At 44.5% G+C, this 25,188-nt stretch overlaps 1 protein-coding gene across 11 annotated transcripts in view; it reads left to right on the top strand.

Moving 5' to 3' along the window:
- Positions 1-25,188, top strand: part of sipa1l1 (signal-induced proliferation-associated 1 like 1) — a 459,559-nt gene that overhangs the window by 97,553 nt on the left and 336,818 nt on the right. For 10 of the 11 annotated variants that reach the window (XM_070878859.1, XM_070878868.1, XM_070878867.1 and 7 more), the window contains one exon: positions 16,579-16,659. The exons of the other annotated variant lie outside the window; for it this stretch is intronic. The gene's annotated coding sequence lies outside the window, so the exon portion shown is untranslated. The remainder of the gene's footprint in view (positions 1-16,578; positions 16,660-25,188) is intronic. 11 annotated transcript variants of the gene reach the window in all.

Below are 25,188 nucleotides of genomic sequence, written 5' to 3'. Positions count from 1 at the left end.
TCATCATAAGGTAACCCCCTCATCTCCGGAATCAGCCTTGTGAATCGTCTCTGTACCCCCTCCAAGGCTAATATATTCTTCCTTAAGTAAGGTGACCAAAACTGCACGCAGTACTCCAGGTGCGGCCTCACCAATACCCTGTACAGTTGCAGCAGGACCTCCCTGCTTTTGTACTCCATCCCTCTCGCAATGAAGGCCAACATTCCATTCACCTTCCTGATTACCTGCTGCACCTGCAAACTAACTTTTTGGGATTCATTTTTTTTATTCGTAGCCAATCTTTCCAATTCTTTGTCAAATCACAAACGCCAGAGGTCACCTTGCACACATCAAGGATCACTCTGCGCCAATGCTCTTAGCCAAAAGGCCGAGAGCCACTGCACCGTTCCTGGAAGTACTGCAATACCAGGCTCGTGCCATGGAGGTGGATGGGTCAGGCCCCCCACACACCTCCGTGGAGGTGGATGGGTCAATCCACCCCACCCACCTCCTATTTCCTGCACGAGGACCCCCAGATTAATGCTCAAATACTGTAACCCAAATTGTGGTGGGTAGCCTTTTTAAACAGCTTTGATTGCTTGAAAGCTGCTAGTTGTAATTGGGCCATAGGCAATAATGTTTGCTGTGCCGCACTGTAGGATAGATTAGGGAGGTTTACCGAAACGGAGCTGTCATTGAACCTAATGGGATCTGAATTACAAAGTCCAATTTTAAAAGCAAGGGAGTAGTTAATATGAACACAAAAAAAAGAGAGTTGTTATGTGAGAGAATACCAGCTCGCTTGCCCCGTTGCTTGAAGCTGCTTGGACTTTGCAGTAAGTCTGTTTAATACATAGAAGGATTCCCCACAGCTTTCAGTGTCTCTCGACTAAAGTATTTTGAACTAATATTTGTATGTATGTCTCTTAAAATATTTCTCTCATTATTTCTCGGTTTTAAAGCTGATAGTAATTTAAATTCATTGTCAGCAACTTGGGGGCACATTGGTGCTCAATGATACTATGCATAAGTAAACCAAAAATAAACGCCATGGACCTAGAGTTTAAAAAAAATACATCACGCTGAAAGTGGGCTCTTCCCTCCAAACCAGCCGTATCCCCAGATCAAAATGATGAGCATGTCGAGTTTCCGCCAATTGTGCCCAGCCGAGGAAACTCTTCAAAAGAAACTTTTTTTTAATGCGCAAAGACATGATTTTAAAAGTTCTAAAATATTAAATATTTAATTTACTAAGCAGTCAACTACTGCACACCAATTAAACTAGAAAATGGTTCAGCATAGTTTTTCTTTAGTAATTTTCAGTGATTTTAAAATTCAGTTACTCACAGGTGGTGGACTAGACACTTATTAAAAATGCATATCTCTTGAACACTCTTCGTTCAACTTAACTATTTATTTGGGAGATCGCAGACAGCCATGTGAAGCTTAAGATGGCGTTCCTTCACAGACCCTTTCAATACAGCTCCCTATATCTCCTAGCTAGAGGGTGCTATACATTATCTCGTTACACCTTTCATTTCATAAGAAACAAAAATGAATTAAAGTTAGCTTTAATATAAACGGGTAGTTAACGTCTTATGAATACATGTATTAAACAACTACAAGTTTAACAAACAGCAAAAAAACTCGACTTATTTCTTTATCCAAGTGTCCAGTGTCCATGATTTCTTATTTCTGTACATAGTGTTCCAGGTATTTTGGTGTTGTGCGGATTTTGTTGCTTCACCTCAAACTGGTTGTTTTAGTGGTGTTCTGTGCACTAATACAAAAGCAAAATACTGCGGATGTTGGAATCTGAAATAAAAACCGAGAATGCTGGAAATCTTAGCGGGTCGGGCAGCATCTGTGGAGAGAAAAACAGAGTTAACGTTTCTGGTCAACGACCCTTTGTCAGAACTGGCGAATGTTTGAAAAGAGCACATTCTTAAGTACTGAAAGGGGAGGGGAAGAAAAAAGCAAAAGGGAAGGTCTGTGATAGGGTGGAAGGCAGGAGAGATTAGAGAGACAAAAGGGATGATGGCCGAATTGAAATGGTAATGACAAGTCAGAAAAAGGTTAATCTGGATAGGGTGTGAATGGCGGGGTAATGACATTATAGACAAAGAGAAAAAAAAGAGAAGAAAGAAAAAAAACATAAGATGATGACATTGGGGGGGGGGGAGGGGGCAGAGGGCAGGGGAGAGAGGAGAAGGAAAGGTGGCCAGAGATTATGCTCTGAAATTGTTGAACTCGATGTTGAGTCCAGAAGGCTGTAAAGTACCTAAACAAAAGATGAGGTGCTGTTCCTCGAGCTTGCATTGAGTTTCATTGGAAACATGGAGGAATCCAAGGACGGAGAGATCAGAGTGTGAGTGGAGCAGGGAATTAAAGTGACAGGCGACCGGAAGCTCAGGGTCACACTTATGGACTAAACTGAGGTGCTCAACAAAGCAGTCACCCAATCTACGTTTGGTCTCCCCAATGTAGAGGAGACCACACCGTGAGCAGCGAATACAGTATACTAAGTTGAAAGAAGTACAAATACATCGCTGTTTCACCTGGAAGGAGTATTTGGGGCCCTGGATAGTGGGGAGGGAGACGGTAAAAGGGCAGGTGTTGCATCTCCTGCGCTTGCACGGGAAGGTGCCATGGGAAGGGGAGGGGTTGCTGAGTGTGATTGAGGAGTGGACCAGGGTGTCACGGAGGGAGCGGTCCCTTCAGAATGCTGAGAGGGGAGGGGAGGGGAAGATGTGATTGGTGGTGGGATCACGCTGGAGGTGGCAGAAATGGCAGAGGATGATCCGTTGAACATGGAGGCTGGAGGGGTGAAAGGTGAGGACAAGGGGAACCCTGTCGTGGTTCTGGGAGCGAGGGAAAGGGGTGAGAGCAGAAGTGCGGGAAATAGAACGGACACGGTCGAGGGCCATGTTAACCATGGTGGAGGGGAATCCTCAGTTGAGGAAAAAGGAAAACATGTCAGAGGCACTAGTGTGCAAGATGGCGTCGTCAGAGCAGATGCGATGGAGACTGAGAAACTGGGAGAATGGAATGGAGTCCTTACAGGATGTGGGGTGGGAGGAAGTGTAGTCCAGGTAACTGTGGGAGTCTGGGCTTATAATGGACACTGGTTGAAAGCCTATCCCCAGAAATGGAGATAGAGAAGTCAAGGAAGGGAAGGGAAGAGTCGGAGATGGACCATGTGAAGGTGAGGGAAGGGTGGAAATTGGATGCAAAGTGAATGTAATTTTCAAGTTCAGGGCGAGAACAGGAAATGGCACCGATACAGTCATCAATGTACTGGAAAAAGAGGTGAGGGAGGGGACCCGAATAGGACTGGAACAAAGCATGTTCCACATATCCCACGAAAAGGCAGGCAAAGTTAGGACCCGTGCGGTTTTCCATAGTAACACCTTTAATTTGGAGGAAATGAGTGGAGTCAAAGGAGAAGTTGTTCAATGTGAGAACAAGTTCAGCCAGGCAGGAGGGTGATGGTGGATGGGGACTGGTTGGGCCTCTGCTCGAGGAAGGAGCGGAGCACCCTCAGGCCATCCTGGTGAGGGATAGAAGTGTAGAGGGTTTGGACGTCCACGGTGAAAAGGAGGCCAGGAAACTGGAAACTGTTAAAGTGACGGAGGGAGTCCGAGGAGTCGCGGATGTAGGTGGGAAGAGAGTGGACTAGGGGAGAAAAAAAGAGTCGAGATAGGAAGAAATAAGTTCTGTGGGGCAAGAACAGGCTGAAACGATGGGTCTACCAGGGAAGTCCTGTTTGTGGATTTTGGAAAGGAGGTAGAAGCGGGCTGTGCGGGGTTGGGGAATTATGAGGTGATTGTCTGTGGAGGGAAGATCTCCAGAGGAGAGGAGGTAATTGACGGTCTGGGAAATGATGGCTTGATGTTGAGTGGTGGGGTCATGGTCCAGGGGGAGGTAGGAGGAGGTGTCAGAGTTGGCGATCAGCCTCTGCAAGGTAGAGGTTGGTTTGCCAAACAACAATAGCGCCAAACTTGTCAGCAGGTTTAATTATGCTGAAGTGTTCTGTGCACTGATCGCTTTAATCCCTTTATCTGTGCTCTGAGGGGAAATATCAGGCAACATATCCCTGTTTTCGCTTGCTGTCATTGAAGTGCTTTTTCGCATGTTAGTTGGCTGTGTAGTCAACGGATCGTGTGTGGGTGTCACTGAGATCTCTGGAGTTTCAATGAATGTCTCAGCGCTCTTTCTCAGATGTTTCCTGTTTCTGCGATACAACCATCTTCTGTGATGACCTGATATGATCGAATGTCGACTTGCTTCTGAACCTAAGCTTTTTGCCACTCTTTGCTTTCTCGCGTTTGTTTGAGTCTCACTGTTTCGCCTTCCTGCAGTGTAGAAAGTGCTGTAGCACCTCTGTTGTAGTAGTATGCTTGTTTGGCATGGTTCCTTTCTTTGTTGGCGCTACTGTCATGTATGATTCTTGGTTTGAGTAGTTCATTTGCGATTGAGATGATTGTCTTTGTGCGGCGACCGAGTAAGCGTTGTGCTGGCAAACTATCAAGGCCTTCAGTTGGTGTGTTTCGCCAGATGAGAAGCTTCATGTAGAAGTCACCACAGCCTTTCTTTGTCTTCTTGATTAACCACTTTGCGAACTTAACCACGTTCTCAACCTTTCCGTTGCTTTGTGGATATTCTGGTGAGCTTGTTGCGTGATCAAATCCATATTCTGTGGCAAAGTTTGTGAACTGTTGCGAGTTGAAGGGAGGTACATTGTCGGATTGAACCTTGTCCGGAACACTGTTTATTACAGAAGTTTTTCTTGAGGTGTTTGATGATGACAGTGGCATCTTTCTTTCCATGGAGATTGTCTATCTCGAAATAGTTCAAGTAGTAGTCCACTGTGCATAAGTCATCTTTGCCATCATGTCACAATCAATTTTTTCCCATGGTTTGTGAGGGAGGTTGTGATTTATCAATGGTTCTTTTGGTTGGCCCGATTGATAGGTGTTACATGTTTCATACTTTGAAACATAGTCTTTTATGTCACTGTTCAATCCTGGCCAGTAAACAGATTCTCTGGCAAGTCGAAGAGTGCTCTCGACACCAGTGTGAGCAGCATGAAGTCGCTGACGAATGTCGGATCTCAGGGATTTTGGTATGATGCAGCGATAGCTTTTGAAGACTATGCCATCCTGTGTTGTGAGTTCGTCATGAACTTTGAAGTATGCATGCGTTTCAGGCGGGCATTCATGTGTCGTTTCTGGCCATCCTGTTGAATTGTTGTATGACCAGTTGTGCGTTGTATGGTAGTCAGTCCTTGTTTGGAGAGTGGGCGAAAGTCCACCATATGGATGCATTCCACTGCAATTTCTGTCAGTGACCTCTCCACATTTTCGAGGTATGCACACGAGAGGGTGTCTGCCAGGTACATTTCTTTTCCTGGTTGATACTTTATTTCAAAATCATATTCGTTGAGCCGAGTGAGCAGATGTTGTAGTCGTTTGGGTGCTGCAGATAATTTCTTGCGCGTATAGCAACCAAAGGCTTTTGGTCTGTCCATAGCATGATCTTGCGACCGTATACATATTGATGGTTTTGTTCCATTCCGAAGACTTGAGCGAGCAGCTCCTTTTCGATTTGAGTGTATCATGTTTCTGCTGGAGTGAGCGTTCAGCTCGAATATGCAATTGGTAGTCCCTGTTGCAGAAGGATGAATCCAAGACCCTTGCTCGAAGCATCTCCTTGACCTTCGGTTACAAGTTTGTGGTCAAAGTACCTGAGCACCGGAGAATCTGTCACGCGTTGTTTGATAGCTTCAAACGCTTTGTCATGTTCTTCAGTCCATTTCCAGACCGTTCTTTATGAGTAAGCCGTCGCAGAGGATCACTGAGGTCTGAAAGATCTGTCAAGAATTTTGCGAGGTACTTTGTCATGCCGACAAATCGTTGTATACCGTGCGACATCCTGCGGTTTCTACATTTCGTTGATTTCAACCACTTTGCTTGGGTCGGCTTTGAGTCCATTACTAGACAGTACGTGTCCCATGTATTTCACTCGGGAGCTCCTGTATTCGAACTTATCGAAGTTTAGTTTGATGTTTCGCTCTCTGCGTCTCTGCATGAATTTGCGTAAGTTTGCGCCGTGATCATGATTGGCCTCTTTAAGTGTCTCAACCCATCCAGTGATCAAGATATCATCTGCAATCTTATAGACTCCATCCAGACCCACTAGGTTCTGGTCTAGCTTCTGCTGGAAGGTTTCCGGGGCAGGACTGATGCCAAATGGCATTCTATTATATCGATATCATCCCCATGGCATCTGAACGGTCATGAGGCAGGAGGACTCTTTGTCTAGTTCACATTGCAAGAAACCTTCTTTGCAGTCTGCTTCAGTGACGACCTTTACATTTGACATCTGTGGCAAGATGTCATCGATCACAGAAAGTGGATGGTGTCCACGTTTCAGGGCATTGTTCAGATGTTGAGGGTTGGTGCATACTCGTATCTTTCCATTTGGTTTTTGTACAGTCACTAGACTGGATACCCAGTCCATCGGTTCAACCACTTTCGTGATGATTTTTCGTTTTTCCAAACGATCGAGCTCCTCTTTTAGCATTTGTTTGATCGTTATTGGCACCTGTTTGGGTGGCATTACAGCTGGTGTCGCTGATTCATTAAGTTCAAGGTGAAATGTCCCTGGCATGTGTCCAAGTCCCTTAAATACATCCGGATACTCATTGTTGACATCGGTTTTTGATGCTAGCGAGACGTTTGCCTTGTTCGTAGTTTGCGAATCGCGTGGTTCATTTACCACCGCGATATTCTGATGCTGCGCTTTTATCAGTTGTAGTTGTTGAGCAGTGCGTGAGCCAATCAGTGGTGCACTTTGGCCCTCAATGATCAGAAAGGGCACAACATACTTTTGCTTGTTCTTTGTATCTTCCAGTGCCACATTACAAGTCCCTACCACTGGAATGTCTCAGATTCTTTTATCTTTAAGCCTTTCGGTAAGTATCTAAGAGGTAGCACATTGCATGTGGCTCCACAATCTATTTGCATTTTTACCATTTGACCTTCAATGGAAAAGGTAGCCATAATCTTGTTAGGATACTTTCTGTTAACTTTGTGCTTGATTGTGTGATCAACTTTACCAAGCATAGAAACATAGAAACATAGAAAATAGGTGCAGGAGTAGGCCATTTGGCCCTTCTAGCCTGCACCGCCATTCAATGAGTTCATGGCTGAACATTCAACTTCAGTACCCCATTCCTGCTTTCTCGCCATACCCCTTGATCCCCCTAGTAGTAAGGACCTCATCTAACTCCTTTTTGAATATATTTAGTGAATTGGCCTCAACAACTTTCTGTGGTAGAGAATTCCACAGGTTCACCACTCTCTGGGTGAAGAAGTTCCTCCGCATCTCGGTCCTAAATGGCTTCCCCCTTACCCTTAGACTGTGACCTTTGGTTCTGGACTTCCCCAACATTGGGAACATTCTTCCTGCATCTAACCTGTCTAACCCCGTCAGAATTTTAAATGTTTCTATGAGGTCCCCTCTCATTCTTCTGAACTCCAGTGAATACAAGCCCAGTTGATCCAGTCTTTCTTGATAGGTCAATCCCGCCATCCCGGGAATCAGTCTGGTGAACCTTCGTTGCACTCCCTCAATAGCAAGAATGTCCTTCCTCAGGTTAGGAGACCAAAACTGTACACAATACCCCAGGTGTGGCCTCACCAATGCCCTGTACAACTGTAGCAACACCTCCCTGCCCCTGTACTCAAATCCCCTTGCTATGAAGGCCAACATGCCATTTGCTTTCTTAACCGCCTGCTGCACCTGCATGCCAACCTTCAATGACTGATGTACCATGACACCCAGGTCTCTTTGCACCTCCCCTTTTCCTAATCTGTCACCATTCAGATAATAGTCTGTCTCTCTGTTTTTACCACCAAAGTGGATAACCTCACATTTATCCACATTATACTTCATCTGCCATGCATTTGCCCACTCACCTAACCTATCCAAGTCGCTCTGCAGCCTCACAGCATCCTCCTCGCAGCTCACTGCCACCCAACTTAGTGTCATCCGCAAATTTGGAGATACTACATTTAATCCCCTCATCTAAATCATTAATGTACAGTGTAAACAGCTGGGGCCCCAGCACAGAACCTTGCGGTACCCCACTAGTCACTGCCTGCCATTCTGAAAAGTACCCATTTACTCCTACTCTTTGCTTCCTGTCTGACAACCAGTTCTCAATCCATGTCAGTACACTACCCCCAATCCCATGTGCTCTAACTTTGCACATCAATCTCTTGTGTGGGACCTTGTCGAACGCCTTCTGAAAGTCCAAATATACCACATCAACTGGTTCTCCCATATCCACTCTACTGGAAACATCCTCAAAAAATTCCAGAAGATTTGTCAAGCATGATTTCCCTTTCACAAATCCATGCTGACTTGGACCTATCATGTCACCTCTTTCCAAATGCACTGCTATGACATCCTTAATAATTGATTCCATCATTTTACCCACTACCGATGTCAGGCTGACCGGTCTATAATTCCCTGTTTTCTCTCTCCCTCCTTTTTTAAAAAGTGGGGTTACATTGGCTACCCTCCACGCCATAGGAACTGATCCAGAGTCAATGGAATGTTGGAAAATGACTGTCAACGCATCCACTATTTCCAAGGCCACCTCCTTAAGTACTCTGGGATGCAGTCCATCAGGCCCTGGGGATTTATCGGCCTTCAATCCCATCAATTTCCCCAACACAATTTCCCGGCTAATAAGGATTTCCCTCAGTTCCTCCTCCTTACTAGACCCTCTGACCCCTTTTATAACCGGAAGGTTGTTCGTGTCCTCCTTCGTGAATACCGAACCAAAGTACTTGTTCAATTGGTCCGCCATTTCTTTGTTCCCCGTTATGACTTCCCCTGATTCTGACTGCAGCGGACCTACGTTTGTCTTTACTAACTTTTTTCTCTTTACATATCTATAGAAACTTTTGCAATCTGTCTTAATGTTCCCTGCAAGCTTCTTCTCATATTCCATTTTCCCTGCCCTAATCAAACCCTTTGTCCTCCTCTGCTGAGTTCTAAATTTCTCCCAGTCCCCAGGTTCGCTGCTATTTCTGGCCAATTTGTATGCCACTTCCTTGGCTTTAATACTATCCCTGATTTCCCTTGATAGCCACGGTTGAGCCACCTTCCCTTTTTTATTTTTATGCTAGACAGGAATGTACAATTGTTGTAGTTCATCCATGCGGTCTCTAAATGTCTGCCATTGCCCATCCACAGTCAACCCCTTAAGTATCATTCGCCAATCCATCCCAGCCAATTCACGCCTCATACCTTCAAAGTTAGCCTTCTTTAACTTCTGGACCATGGTCTCTGAGTTAACTGTTTCATTCTCCATTCCAATGCAGAATTCCACCATATTATGGTCACTCTTCCCCAAGGGGCCTTGCACAACGAGATTGCTAATTAATCCTCTCTCATTACATAACACCTAGTCTAAGATGGCCTCCCCCCTAGTTGGTTCCTCGACATATTGGTCTAAAAAACCATCCCTTATGCACTCCAGAAAATCCTCCTCCACCGTATTGCTTCCAGTTTGGTTAGCCCAATCTATGTGCATATTAAAGTCACCCATTATAACTGCTGCACCTTTATTGCACGCACCCCTAATTTCCTGTTTGATGCCCTCCCCAACATCACTACTACTGTTTGGAGGTCTGTACACAACTCCCACTAACGTTTTTTGCCCTTTGGTGTTCTGCAGCTCTACCCATATAGATTCCACATCATCCAAGCTAATGTCCTTCCTAACTATTGCCTTAATCTCCTCCTTAACCAGCAATGCTACCCCACCTCCTTTTCCTTTTATTCTATCCTTCCTGAATGTTGAATACCCCTGGATGTTGAGTTCCCAGCCCTGATCATCCTGGAGCCACGTCTCCGTAATCCCAATCACATCATATTTGTTAACATCTATTTGCACAGTTAATTCATCCACCTTATTGCGGATACTCCTTGCATTAAGACACAAAGCCTTTAGGCTTGTTTTTTTAACAACCTCTGTCCTTTTAGAATTTTGCTGTACAATGGCCCTTTTTGTTCTTTGCCTTGGGTTTCTCTGCCCTCCACTTTTCCTCATCTCCTTTCTGTCTTTTGTTTTTGCCTCCTTTTTGTTTCCCTCTATCTCCCTGCATTGGTTCCCATCCCCCTGCCATATTAGTTTAACTCCTCCCCAACAGCACTAGCAAACACTCCCCCTTGGACATTGGTTCCGATTCTGCCCAGGTGCAGACCGTCCGGATTGTACTGGTCCCACCTCCCCCATAACCGGTTCCAATGCCCAGGAATTTGAATCCCTCCCTGCTGCACCATTGCATGTTTACAGTCATGACTTCAAAATCAGAATCATAACTCTCTTCATATAGTGCATGAACTTTTGGCTTGCCCTTATTTTTAGGGTTATATGTAGACTTCTGCCTCGATCCACTCTGTCTGCATTTTTGAGAAAAGTGATTTAGTTTGCCGCAACTTGTGCAGGTCTTCCCATATGTTGGGCATTTAGGGGTCAAGTTTCGACCTGAGTTGCTCCTTTTTTTTGGAGCAACTAGTTTAGAATGGAGTATCTTAGAAATTGCAATTCTCAGCCTTTAGTTTGCTCCAATTGCAGTGAGTTAGAATAGTTTCATTTTAGAACAGATTTTTTTTTTCAAAAGGGGGCGTGTCCAGCCACTTACGCCTGTTTTCCAAGTTTAGGCAGCAAAAACTTACTCCAAACTAACTTAGAATGGAATAAGTGTAGATTTTTGTACGCTCAGAAAAACCTTGCCTACACTTGGAAATCGGGGGGGTGTGGGGAAGGGGGTTTACAAACATTAAACACTTCACTTTTACAAATAAAGAGCCATCCTCAATAATAAAAGATTGGGGGGGAGGGGAAGAGAAGAAGATTGGGGGGGAGGGGAAGAGAAGAAGATTGGGGGCGGGGGGAAGAGAAGAAGATGGGGTGGGGGGGGAAGAGAGAAGAGAGGAAGATGGGGAGGGGGGGAGAGAGAAGACGAAGAAGAAGCCCCGCACGCAGCCGATGCCGGGCTGCCGCCGCCGACTCTTCGGGCAGAGCCCGCCCCAGTGAGATGTGGGCGGGTGGGCCCCACTGACGTTGATGAAGCCGGGCCCTGCCGAGGACTTCGAGCGGGGCCCACATGCAGCCGATGCCGGGCTCCCGACGTCTCTTCGGGCAGGGCCCGCCCCCAGCGAGAGGCCAGGTGGCCGCCGATGTAAGATGCGCAGGCCACTCGGGGCAACGTCCCTTCGGCCTCGGATAGGGTCGTCGCCCCGGAGACAGGACGCCGGCAGCTACTGCGCATGCGCACAGCCTCCACTGCGCGCGCGCGCAGCTGCCGGAACTGTTTTCGGCGCAGGGCTGTAGCTCCGCCCCCATCAGCTCCTGCTGTGCAGCGCCGAGGTGGAATTGGGCCTACAGCTATCTGAGAATCGCGAGGTAAGTATTCGACGCAATTTGTGTTCTATAAATTAGGCGGGCCTCTCCGATGTGCGCCGTTCTAGCAGGCGGCCGAAACTTGACCCCTTAGTTTTTGACAGCTCATGTCTTTTGCCACAATATCTGCAATTGTTCGTGAACTCTTTGTAAATTCTTTCTTTGTGGGTCGGGGTCTCTGTCTGACAGCTTTGACATCATCTGAGTCTGTTTTAGTGAGCTTCATGGATTTCATTTGCGCAACTGTGGCCTCTGTAGTTTTACAGAACATCACACATTTATCGAGTGTTATGCTTGATTCTTGCAACAGCCTCTTACGCAGAGTGTTATCAGATATTCCGCAGACTCTGCGGTCTCTGATGAAATCATCCCTCAAATTGCCAAAATCACGTGACGAGGCTAGCTCTCTCACTTTCATGAGATATCTGTCAAACCACTCGTCCCCTTGTACACAGTTGTTAAACTGATACCGTTCATAGATGTTAGTTTTACCTTTACAGTGCTCTTGCTAGAGCTTCAAAATAATTTCAATTTCCTGCTCGTCTTCCTCTGATTTATAGGTAAGATTATTGTGGATATCTAAAGAATCATTGCCAATGACAGTGATAAACATTGCAGCCCTAACATTTATCTGGTTTTTCCACAATATTCATGATAATTTCATAGCTGTCCCACAGCTGTTTGAATTTTTTTCGGCGCCAGTCACCTGCAGTGGAGGTGGGAGAGGAATGTGCGCGGGAGTTGGCACCGTGGTGGTCATGATAGCTCGCTACAGTTTAGGACTTTGAGTTTGTTACATACATGTATACAGTTCAAATACCCAGAGGACTAGAACAAGTCTAATAGTAAAATATCGTGGCCATGTATTTATAGAAATATATTTTCAATCGTGGCTCTACAATAACTTGTGCCACTTTAAATTTACTTTACTAATGCCTCTAGATCATTTTACAAGCTTATGACTATCGCTCTTCACAGATCCACGCGAGATGTGTAGGAAGTACATAAGAACATAAGAATTAGGAACAGGAGTAGGCCATCTAGCCCCTCGAGCCTGCTCCGCCATTCAACAAGATCATGGCTGATCTGGTCGTGGACTCAGCTCCACTTACCCGCCCGCTCCCCATAACCCTTAATTCCCTTATTGGTTAAAAATCTATCTATCTGTGATTTGAATACATTCAATGAGCTAGCCTCAACTGCTTCCTTGGGCAGAGAATTCCACAGATTCACAACCCTCTGGGAGAAGAAATTCCTTTTCAACTCGGTTTTAAATTGGCTCCCCCGTATTTTGAGGCTGTGCCCCCTAGTTCTAGTCACCCCGACCAGTGGAAACAACCTCTCTGCCTCTATCTTGTCTATCTCTTTCATTATTTTAAATGTTTCTATAAGATCACCCCTCATCCTTCTGAACTCCAACGAATAAAGACCCAGTCTACTCAGTCTATCATCATAAGGTAACCCCCTCATCTCCGGAATCAGCCTAGTGAATCGTCTCTGTACCCCTCCAAAGCTAGTATATCCTTCCTTAAGTAAGGTGACCAAAACTGCACACAGTACTCAAGGTGTGGCCTCACCAATACCCTGTAAAGTTGCAGCAGGACCTCCCTGCTTTTGTACTCCATCCCTCTCGCAATGAAGGCCATCATTCCATTCGCCTTCCTGATTACCTGCTGCACCTGCAAACTTAACTTTTTGGGATTCATGCTAAGGACCCCTAGGTCCCTCTGCACCTCAGCATGTTGTAATTTCTCCCCATTCAAATAATATTCCCTTTTACTGTTTTTTTTCCCCAAGGTGGATGACCTCACATTTTCCGACATTGTATTCCATCTGCCAAACCTTAGCCCATTTGCTTAACCTATCTAAATCGCTTTGCAGCCTCTCTATGTCTTCTACACAACCCGCTTTCCCACTAATCTTTGTGTCATCTGCAAATTTTGTTGCACTACATTCTGTCCCCTCTTCCAGGTCATCTATGTATATTGTAAACAGTTGTGGTCCCAGCACCGATCCTTGTGGCACACCACTAACCACCGATTTCCAACCCGAAAAGTACGCTTTGCACTGCTTGACGTCGATTTCGATCGGCTTGAAAAAGTCTTACAGTTCCAATATTTCGGTCACAGATGCGTTCAACGAAAGATCGGAAGTCTCTGCTTCTGACACCATGTATTTTATAGACTCTTGAACACTCTTAGTTCAACTTAACTCTATTTATTTGGGTGATCTCAGACAGCCATGTGGAGCTTAAGATGGCGTTCTTTCACAGACTCTCTCTCTCAATATATCTCCCTACACCTCCTAGCTAGAGGGCGCTATACATTATATCGATACCTCCTAGCTAGAGGGAGCGATACAATATCTCATTACAGTAATAAAATGGCACCAGGTTACCACTCTTGCATGCAATATTTTTTAATGCAAGAAAGAAAACAATTGTGTTCTATTAATGTGCCCGATTACACTGGTTCATGGAAGATTGCTTGGTTGTGATTATGCACATAAGTTTGAGCGGAAACTTCTACCGTAAAACCAGTGCAATTTGTGCCCAGATTGCTGATTGCACCTAAAGCAGGAACTCTACCCCCGTAAATTAACAGTGCATACATCATAAATTAGATTGTCACAATTCTTCAAAGCAGCAACTTAATCTTGTGATAAACTACTCGAGAGTTACAGGGTGTCGTTGGTCCTGTCAATTATATTAGTTTCTTGTAATTGTACCCAGGTTCCTTTTATTCCATACGCAAAAGTGTATTTTATCGTTAAATACCATGTAAACAAACTTTTTCCTCAGTAATACTGTATGCTCGGATGCATCCTCTACTGGAGGATATATTTTGTGGTGAGGGCTTGCTATCATTTGATAGTTTCCCATTATGAATTACTCAGAGCAGCTCCATCAAGGCTTTGTTGCAAAGTCATTGTGAGCAGTGAAAATGAAAGGGACTCCCCATATCGTATTCATTGTATATTCCTGCTTTGTTTTTGATTTGGTCGCAATTTTTAAACGGAATAACTTTACACCACTGAATAGTCCATGCAATTTTAAGTGGCAAACTAGGAATTCCAAAAAATGTAAAATTCCGATGGGCCACCAACAAATAATATCACTTTTTTTCTAAATTGCTGATATTCTGCACATTCTGCTTTTGGTGGATTTACATTTCAGTGAATCATCTTTTTTCTTTCTTCCCTCCCTACCCTGTGAGATAGCTATGATCAGCAGCGAGTGTCCTATGGGTCCTGAAATGCACTCGGTTTAGGCAAAATAATCCATCAAAGATTAAACTTTTGTTTAAATTATCCTATTTGACTGAATTGCCAAATACTGTAAAAGGAGTTGGAAAGGAAGTTTTAAACCTGCTGGTTACATGGTGAAGGTGGGATTTCTCGATAATCTTTTGCACCAATCCTCCATTTAACAAGATGTTAATGGCGGGTGATTAAGATACTGCAGGTTGAACCTCCCTAATCCGGAACCATCGGGATCTGGCCTGATCTGGATAAGGAAGGTTCAACCTGTTGTAGTTTCAAGGATCTTTTTATTTGCAGCAACAGAATGTTTGAAATGGATTAATAGTTTTTTTTAATGTAAGTTTTATACTCGAGGTGAGGGATGTTGGTGCTCAGAACTGGAATTGATGCATATTTAATGTTTTCACTTTCAATGATGGGCACTAACAACTTATATTCAGAGCAAAGCATTTACTGTGTCCTAACAAAGTACCTCGGCATCGCCATCCTGCTGCACCATTTATGACTTTTTACAATTTCTGTCAACCGCCATCCTGTAACAAATTGCCAGTTTTCTACTGAAGTACGGGTAGTTTTGTAGGAACTGGATTGAAACTGCTCAATCTCATTTTGTGAAGGGTCATTGGAACCACCAGACAGGAGATTTCTCATTCCCTCAGTTAGATTTGAAGCTGGTCTCCGAGAAAGACTTGCATTCATTCAGTCGACATAAACGAGTGGCCCTGGCTATGTTTTTTGTTGTGGATTGATTCCAGTACCTGTAATATCATATGCCACTGTTTTGTGATGTTCCACAGAGAATGTAAATACACTGTTCATTCCTTTGATATTGTGCTGTGATGCCTCAGTGAGAATATAAATGTGCTGAGTGCTGCTTTGCATTGTTCTGCTTTTGAAACGTTTCAATTATTCTGCAGGAAGTAATTCCAGTGATAAAGATTAACTGGTACAGAACAGTGGCCCACTGAAGACTATAACAGCATTGAACGTTGGTTTCCCCTAAATCCTGAAGGGGAAGGGGATGAGTTTTTTTTGCCAAGAAGCTGGTTGTAAGGGTGAAACTTCTTGTGAAGATATAGCAATTCCTAGGAGGAATGACGTTTTGGATGCTGTCAAATTGTACCAGTGTTCGCTACCTTGCAGTTGCCAGATCAAGAACAACAGAGGGTTGGTTGGTAACCGTTGATTTGCCTTCCCTCGTGTTTGAGGGATGTTGTGAAGAGAGGGGAACTTCATTTGATGGGAGTGGAATTTGATATGTTATAAATGTATTGAAATTAACTTGGAATTATTCACATCACTGCTAATGAAAGCTCCTGCTTGCCATCTGGTTCGTTAGTGTTAGTATTTTATAGGTTTCAGTGCCAGGTATTCCCCAAGACTCCATCTGTCATGACCACATAGAATACAAGTGGCTTTGCTCCCGGTAAATTTACTACTTGTTTCTAGACCTGGGTTTTCTCCCAAGTATTCAATATCTGAGCTGTCTGCAGTTTACTGTGTACTGTCTGATGGAACTGACCAAAGTCCAGAGGGTAGCTTTGGAACTGACTGCTTTACTTCATTTGATTGTTGCTTAAAAGCAGTCCATAGGCATCCCAGTCTGTTTTTAACCTGTTCAGCAGCAGCTTGTTTCAGGCATACTACAAAGGGAGTTTGTGGTTAGTTGGAGTTTGATGTGCTTTTTTAAAAAAACTCTGCAACCTATTTATAAAAAAAACAAATTTAAATCTGCCAACAATGTAAAGTTTGGGATGCAGAGCCTTTTTCATATGGGTCTATCACAGATTTCTCTACTCGACTCAAACCTTTGTTCTGTGAACACATGTTAAAAGTATATGTACTTTCCACAGCTCCAGATGTCCTGGCTGATGAAGGCTAAGTCGTGACGGTGAAGTGGACAGTAAAAGCCCTGCGGCACTCCCCAATAACACGTAAGGTCACTTTACAGTACTTATTTCCCGATAGCAGTAAATGATTGGCAGTTCAATAGGTACAAGCTCAGTAAGAGAAGGAACAGAAATTTTCTGGAATTTAACGTTGTAAAACCCCCTTTGTGATGAGGATTATAATGCTGTGAAGTTCCGAGGAGTGCAATTGATGAATGGAGTTTTGCTATTTGGATACTTTGCAATATTATAATGGTGAAGGGCTGGAGAGTTAGGAATTGTGGATGTCAGTATTTGGGGAGTCTCCGCAAACGGGGGAGGGTGGTTCTCTGAAATGGGGTGGGAGGGAATTCCTGGGTTTCCACCCCTTCCCCATCCTACAGGTGGCCTCCTGGAAACCAACTTATATAAAGTAAATGCAGTAACATTTGTAGATGTCACATGATCAGACATCATGTCACGTGATCACATGTCACGTGGTCAGAATGTCATGCGAGCAAACCTCCAGGGATACTTCCAACCAGAGTTGGCAACCCTAACCCCACTCCCCTGTACGCTAACACGCTGATGAGATTGTTTATATCTGTATTGTTTCTGGCTATAGTGATACCAGCAAAGAATTGCCCTCACAGATGGGCCACAGCTTCTCCTGAAGCTGCACTGTTGCCGTGCTTAGCTTTATAGTGGTGCTGCAGCTTGTTGGTGGCAGATTTTCAAAGTAAATGCTCCAAGAGATCTGTAAATCTGATCCTTTTAAAGTAAGAATGAGGTTTCGTTTTGGACCTAACTCAATGCTACACCAAAAGGTTTGGTTCGGTAATTCACATACTCTCCGCATCTCCATGTTGAAAACATTTGAAAATATTAGCTTCTGACTAACTGGATGCTAGGAATATCCAGGCTTGTATGTTGAAGAAAAATTTAATTACTGTTAATTAACGAGGACCAAGAAGAGTTCAAGCATTCAGTAGCCTCAAAGACAAACATGCAACCATTTGTCAACACAATTGAAACACTCTGTGTTCAGTTATAAACTGCTGAGAGGCAGCACACATTGATTTTCCGAGAGGAAGATGGTGAAGTTTTGACTGAGACTTAATTTAAATATTGCAGTTCAGTGATTCATTAAAAGTTCCTGAATCTCTCTGGTCTTATTAAAATGAATATAATGGTATCTTGTTTGGAAATCTACAACCGAATGAAAATTGCCATTGTGTTTGACTACAGCTTGAGGAAAAAGGTCAACATGAATATTCAAAAGACGAGCACATTTTTGTTCTTTGGAACAAAATATTTTTTCGACGAAGCGTTGTAGAATGTTGCACGTCAGCATGGATTTTGTTTGGAGAGAATTTCAAAGGATTGTTAGCTTAGTCAGCTCCAGTTCAGCAGATGTTGTTTTCTGTTTTGACTAGTATGTTCAGAAAGAATTGACTGACTTTGTGGAGGTCATATGACTTGTTAGTTGGCGTATTTGAACCTACTCTCTCAATTTTGATTTAAAGTAATATTCCTAATTTATCTGTTCCATACCATTTACTATATACCTCTAAGATCACCTTTCAGGTATCTCCTTTCCAGGCTGAAAAGTCTCACACTCTCTCGTCTTTTCTTGTATCTCAGATCCCAGGATCCACCTCTTGGCTCATTTCTGCACTACCACCAGCACTTGAAAGTCCCTCTAGTGTCTTGATGACCACAGCTGAATGCAGTACTCAAGGTGTGGTCTGACCAGAACATTGGGCTCAATTTTCCCAGTTATCTGTGGCATTTTTTTTGGCATATATTTAAATATCCAAGTTTCCACGCCAGTTACAATTTTTTAGGTTAGTATTTTTTTTGATCATCGGGGGTGTATAACCTGATGTCTGCGCCAGTTTTTCACATTTATGCAAGTTTGACCAACTTACATTTTTTCAAGGACGGCATATGTGACCACTCCCAAAATAAACCTTCTGGGCACTTAAAACCAGCGCACATTAAAAAATCGGTGCAGAAAGACGTTTTTCGGCAAGAAGACAAAGAATATGCATCATGAAATTTAATTTTTTCAAAGTCAAAAGGGAGAAAATGGAAATCTAAAGCAATTTTTTAATTTTTGATTTTTTTTCCCCAAAGTACCACGCCACCACCGAAAGTCTCCTCACCGGGCTCGAGGGTTGGAGTGTCAGCCGGCAGAATCGCTTCCTCACCTGGACATTCTCCGGCCGACCCGCAAGTCCGGTGAGGAGACGTTTGGTCGGTGGTGGGGTGGTACTTTGGGGAAAAAAATCAAAAATTTAACAATTGCATTAGACTTCGTTGCCCCAAATATCTTCATTGAATGCCTAGCTTCCCATTCTAAGCAAGCCATACTAGGGCATCGACCTTGGGGGTGGGGGGAGAGAGAGAGAGGAAAGAAGGTTTGAGTGCTTTGTCCTGTTTTGAACTTCTTGCAAAGCTACAATTTAATTATGGGGGCAATATTGACAATGCCATACCTTGTGCAAGCTTTCTGCATGATGGTTCTGCGGAGGAGAAGATTGATTGGACATCATTATTGCATGAGGAACCTCCGAGCTCATAGGATGATGGGCAGGAGGCCTTACCCACATCGGGTATATCAAGACAGGCGTTCATACCTGCACCTGAGTGATGCAGACTGTGTTAGAAGGCTGCGTTTCTGCAAAGAAGTTGTAACCGAGATCTGTGAGTTAGTAAAAGCCGACCTGCAACCTCGAAGCGTCAGGAGGACTGCATTGTCAATTGAAGTGAAGGTTGCAGCTGCACTTTCATTTTATGAATCTGGATCATTCCAGGCCACAACTGGGGATGTGTGTGCCATTTCTCAACATGCAACACATGTCTGCATTCGGCAGGTGACTGCTGCATTCTATGCCCGGAGGAATGACTACACAAAGTTCCCCATGACCGCACAGGCAATGTGTGATAGGGCTTTGGGCTTCTCCAGGATTGCTGGCTTCCCAAAGGTACAGGGCTGCATTGATTGTACCCACATTGCCTTGCGAGCACCTTTGGAGGATTCTGAGATGTACAGGAACAGAAAAGGCTTCCGCTCCATTAATGAGCAGCTCGTCTGTGACAACGTGCATCGCATCATGGCAGTTGAAGCGAAATACACCCTGCGAGCACCCATGATGCGTTCATCCTACATGAGAGTCCTGTTTCAGCAGCAGCCAGAAGGGCAGAGCTGGCTGCTCTGAGACAAAGGGTATGGCCTCGCCACCTGGCTCATGATGTCCCTACGCGTAACCCGGATGGAAGCTGACTGGGAATACAGCATGTCGCATATTGCGACGCGCAGCATAATAGAGAGGACCATTGGCATCTTGAAGCGGCGTTTCCGATGCTTGGACCATTCCGGAGGCTAATTGCAATACTTCCCTGAGATTGTCGGTCAGTTCACTGTTGTGTGCTGCATGCTGCGTAACTTGGCCATCATGAGGCAGCAGCAACTGGTCGTAGAAGACCCACCTGAGGTGAGAGTAGCTGATGATGAGGAGGAAGATGCAGATGACGAGGAGGAGGAAGCCATGCAACTACAGGAGCACGACGTCGGAGGAGGGTGGGCCGTCGTGCCCCTTTAACGATTGCTCGAGCCTTACCCCAGCAGCTCATCCGTGAACGCTTTTTGCCTGAAGGCTCAGCGGCAACTATTCCAAATGGACCATGTTTACTGTGTGCATCTGTTCCGTAATGTTATGTTGTGTTAATGGAACAAATAATGGAAATTATTCTTCTTTAGTTCAAAAAGTTGTGTTAATAATGGAACAAATAATGGAAATGATTCAGTTATAATTTAAAATTTCTTTTATTCAAAAGTTTAACACTTGTTTGTACTTAACTTAAATTTAATAAAAATATTCTAGTATTAAACTTTAATGTTTTCAGTTAAGATCACTTACAAACTTTTAAACTTGTAAATTTACATCACTTACAAACAACTTTTAAGTTGAGAACAGTAACAACAACAGCAGCAAAGAAAGGCTGCACCCATCTCTCCTCCATCTTACTCTAAGACTGTCCGCAGGCGGTGGCGTAGCGTTTCTCGGGGTGGTACCAAGCTTATTCTTTCGAGCATCTCGGGTAATGCGCACATCTTGATGGGGGTGTGGGCAGGCAATAATGTGGAAGGCCCGGCTTGGTCCTTTTCAGAGGCTAGTCTGGGGATTGGAGTTGGAGTGGCAGTTGATTCTGTCAATGGCCGCGATATCTGGGCATGTTCCCTTTTTGAGCAGCTAACACTGGTATTCCCTCCCTCATGTGCCCCGACCGTGTCTCAACTACCTGCGACATTCCCTTCCTCATGTGCCCGGACAGTGTTCCCATTTCTTGTGAGAGTGTTGTTACTTCTCGCAACAGTCCCGATACCTCATCACCCACCCCACTGATGGTGTCCAGGAGTGATCACTTAAGGTCAATGCTCTCCGCACCCATTGCCATCATATGAACCACATCTGTTAGATTCTGCACCTCAGGAGAGTGCTGTTGAGCTCTCCTTCCCCTCCTCACCCTGGATGTGGCTCGCTGCATCCCAATGGGACCCGCAGCCTCAGACGATGGTGCCTTGGGTGTGGCATACTGCACCCCACTGGGACCCACAGCCTCGGACGGTGTGGCCCTGGGTGTGCCTCGCTGCACTCCACTGGAAGGCACAGCCTCTGACTGTGGGAAACCATGGAATGTCCCAACAGCACTCGTACCACTCAGGAAAGGGTCTGGCACCTCAACGCAAGGCACCTGCACCTCCTCCAGAGTGGGGCACCATCCTCCCCCTCCAACTGCCCCTCCCCCTTTCCCCCATGCCCTTGGTCTGGAAGGTGGGATTGGAAAATGTTCTCCTCTTCAGGCTTGTCCGCTTCTGAATCTTCTGCATTGGCTTCAGCCTCTTCAGGGTTGGCCTCAAGTTCTGCAAAATATAACAGAATAGACAATGGTTAGTAGCAGAGGAGGGGGAAGGGTGGCATGAGTAGGCTCACACAGCGCAGGCAGCAGGCTCATTTGAAGGACCACGATGAATGATAGCACATTGCATCAACCGAAGTGTAGCTGATGGAGACACCCCCATGCACCGAAGCGTGACTAGCCCACGCAGTACTTAACATTTAGCAAAGCCAGACTGTGGAATTTGCAGGACTAAACACCTCGAGTGTGGGCCCCGTTTGTGCAGTGGTGGTTGCTTTTTTCCAGGCAGGACCCATCCAAGCAGCGGCCCTCTCTTCCAAGGGTGTCAGTGGGTGCAGATTTGCCGGGCCTCCTCCTGTTCGAGTTCTTTCCCTTTTGTTGTGTGCTACCTTCCTCTGCAAAGATGAAAATATAACTTTTTAGAGAGGGTGTTTTTCTGCTGGGTGGGACATATACAGATGGTCACATTTACAATTATAATTCCATTGAATAAATGAAAATATTACTTATACTAACTACTTGACTAAGGTCCTATCACTTCTCCAGACCTCGGGGTGGTCACCATTGCACAGTAATCTTCTGCAAGTTGGTTCCAGCCTTTCTTCACTTCTTTTGGTGAAACATTTATGTGACCTCTGCTGGTGTCCAGCTTGTGCTATCAGGCTTCAATTACAGTAACCAGTGCCTCCACTTCATCCTGCAAGAAATTTTTTGTCCTTGAGCCGCGTTGCATCTTGTATTGCAGCTCCGATTTTTCCAATGAGAATTAAAGTTCTCACACACGACTGGCTCTTCAAAAATAGCCAAATGCAGACTAGGAGCTGTACTGGGCATGTGCGCCCATAGCAATCACGTCAAAACCATCCTTTTTTCCCCGCGCATGTGCGGGGCAGGGGGGTGGGGTGGGTGGTGGCATCGTTTTTTCGGCGCAGACATTAGGCTTCACCCGCCCCCCCCCCCGCCCCAAAGCTAAAGGACAGGTTGCATGGCGCCAAATTCAAAAAGTAGAATGGAGAAACTTGCTAGTTATATTTTTTGAGTAGCCGGGGCCCAAAAAAATGGGCGTAACTTGCAGTACGCCAAAAAATGGCATTGGGGAAAATTGAGCCCGTTGTGCTTTACTATATAGAGTGAGTGCTGCCAGTGGTAGCTCCAGTGGTTTAAAATGTACCTCGCTGTAACTACTACCCATTATTCGTTCTGGTCAGCCAGGTGTGAAATATGCACAAGTGACTCCGAAACCAATCTACCGCGAAGTTATCAAACGAAGAATTTTTTTTGCATGATATGAAGTGCGCACACACTTCTCGTCGGGACATCCACGCAGAAATTTAGCCTGTTGGCAAGAGCCAAGAATATTGCAGAAGTAGCTTTGGAATTTAACTACTTAAAGCCGTGCAGTTTACTAGCAAAGAACCCCGGCAAATCTTCAGCTGCTTTTCCACCTAAAATCACCCTGCCCGTTTGAACGTTGGCTTGCAGTATAATCTGGAATCCAGAAGGAAAAGTATCAGCTTCCAATGAGGGGTTTACCACTCCAGGTCTCATTAATGGATCAGGCTGGCTCCTCACAATGCCCTGTCAGATTTCTGAATGTGTCACAGAGGGTTGTTTCTAGGCGTTTTTATGCTGACCTTCAGCTGTTGGTTCCTGTGCTACAGGTTTCATGCTGCTGGTAGCATCATCAATAGGAATTTGCTGGTTATTTCAATACCAACATTAAGAAATGTCTCCTCGACCGCCTCTGGTCTTAGGAACAGTGCATGTGCAGCTCCAACAGTAGTAATGCATTTTGGTCGTGATATCATCATGCATACACAAGGATAGCATAGTAATATCATAACGTGAAGTCTCTATTTTTTGCATGCAGGCAAGTCAAAACCAGTCTGTGTGTACATGGAATAATAAGGCCCACGGTGTAGCTGGCTTACAGGGAGATGGGGGGCTGCTCTGGAGAAAGGTACAGTTGGCTCACTGTCCCAAGGCACAGCCAACAGTTTTAAAGCAGGAGCTTTTCTGATGTTCCATCACCAGGGTTTCATCTTGAAGCAACCTTAACACCAAATAGGTCCTGTTTCTCCTGCCACCTTCTCCCACTCTCCCTTTCCCCAGGACTGGTTTACCATTTTATAGAGACATGTTCATACTGGTGGATGAAATCTACACTTGGCTTTGGCGGAATATCTACTTGTATACGCGCTGACATGCGTATTGAGGCACAGTGGTTACTTTTTACCAAAGGAGTCCTCTATATCATGCGTACAAGAATTTGCTTACCTTCCCTCTTTCAAGGACCCATTGCTTGGCAATTAAACTGTTAACTGGTGCGAGCCATTGTGTGGGAGACATAAAAGGATGCACGCAACAAAAATATTTTGAGCCAGTATTCATGCGGGCCTGTACACTGTGGGATCCCGACCCCACAGCTGTAAGATGTTCTTTTTCAGAATGTTTGTTGTGATTCTAGTTTTTTTTAATAAAATAATCTATCTTTTATAATTTAGAATGAGAAAATTGCAAAAATGTCTTTTTAATTTAAATGTTACCCGTTAATGTAAAGAATGTGTTTTCTTTACAAAGCTGCAAGTGAAACCCAGCACTTGATTGGAAGGAATGTTTTGAGAATTTATTTTTGTCTTATAACACTCCGGTGAAGCGCCTTGGGACGTTTTACTACATTAAAGGCGCTATATAAATACCAGTTGTTGTTGTTGAGAGACAGCAGGAGTAAACTGTGATGCCAGTGCCAAGGCTGAAGGAACTTGGGACGTGAACTAATGAAATTGAATTTCAGTGAAAAAGGACAGGAAAGAAAGGGGGAAATCTGTAGACTGTGACTGAGGAGTGAGTGATCAATATTGCAAAAATGTGTCTACTGTACAGTATTCCTGCAGTGCAATTAATTCATCATTACAGCTAAAATACAAAAGGTTATGTTTGTGCTGACATGACACAAACGAGGAACGGTCACTAAGGTCCTGGCTCTTGGGATGTGCTTTGGAATTTTATTTTTACAAGCCAATATCCCAGCAATAGGAAGGGCTGAAGAATTAGTAATGTTATTTTTGCTGTGTGGTCTATTTTTTTGAAATTAATTCAGTTCTCAATGTTTTTCTTGGATGTAATATTTTCAGTAAGATGGAAGTGTTCTGAAGTTCATTTAAAAAAAAAAATAGTTTGGAAACACTTGAACAAAAGAAATAGTTGCTAACTGTGACCAGCTGTCTAAAATGTAATGAGAGACAATGGGGCTGTATTAAATGGGATACGCTGGAATCATGCTGGCAATGTTGAATAAAGGAACCAGTATCTTTTTATTGTGTAATAACTGTCCTTCAAGAACTTACCAGCTCTTTTTCTTCTCCTCCCCATTGCTTGTGGGTAAACACGTTGCACCACACAGACTTAGGAAACAGTTGTTTTGCTTGCTATTTGTGTAGCAGAATTGTAAACCTGTTCTTTTTGAATGCATTGGCGTTGTTGCTCATGCTTGCTGACCAAATGAATTCTCTTCCCTCACACCCCCAAAACAGGAAAGCTCTGGTTCATCCCTGGTTTCTCCTGTATTAGTTGATCTTGGGCACAGTAACAGTAACAGACTGCAATTGGCTTTGGTACTGTTTAGTTAAAGGGGAGAAAAATCAGTCAGGATTCTGTTCCAATTGCAGT

This window comes from Pristiophorus japonicus, chromosome 4 (genome assembly GCF_044704955.1).
Source record: "Pristiophorus japonicus isolate sPriJap1 chromosome 4, sPriJap1.hap1, whole genome shotgun sequence".
Taxonomy (NCBI): Eukaryota; Metazoa; Chordata; class Chondrichthyes; family Pristiophoridae; genus Pristiophorus; species Pristiophorus japonicus.
The sequence above is the reverse complement of the archived record's forward strand: the minus strand, read 5'-3'. Positions and strand labels throughout refer to the sequence as shown.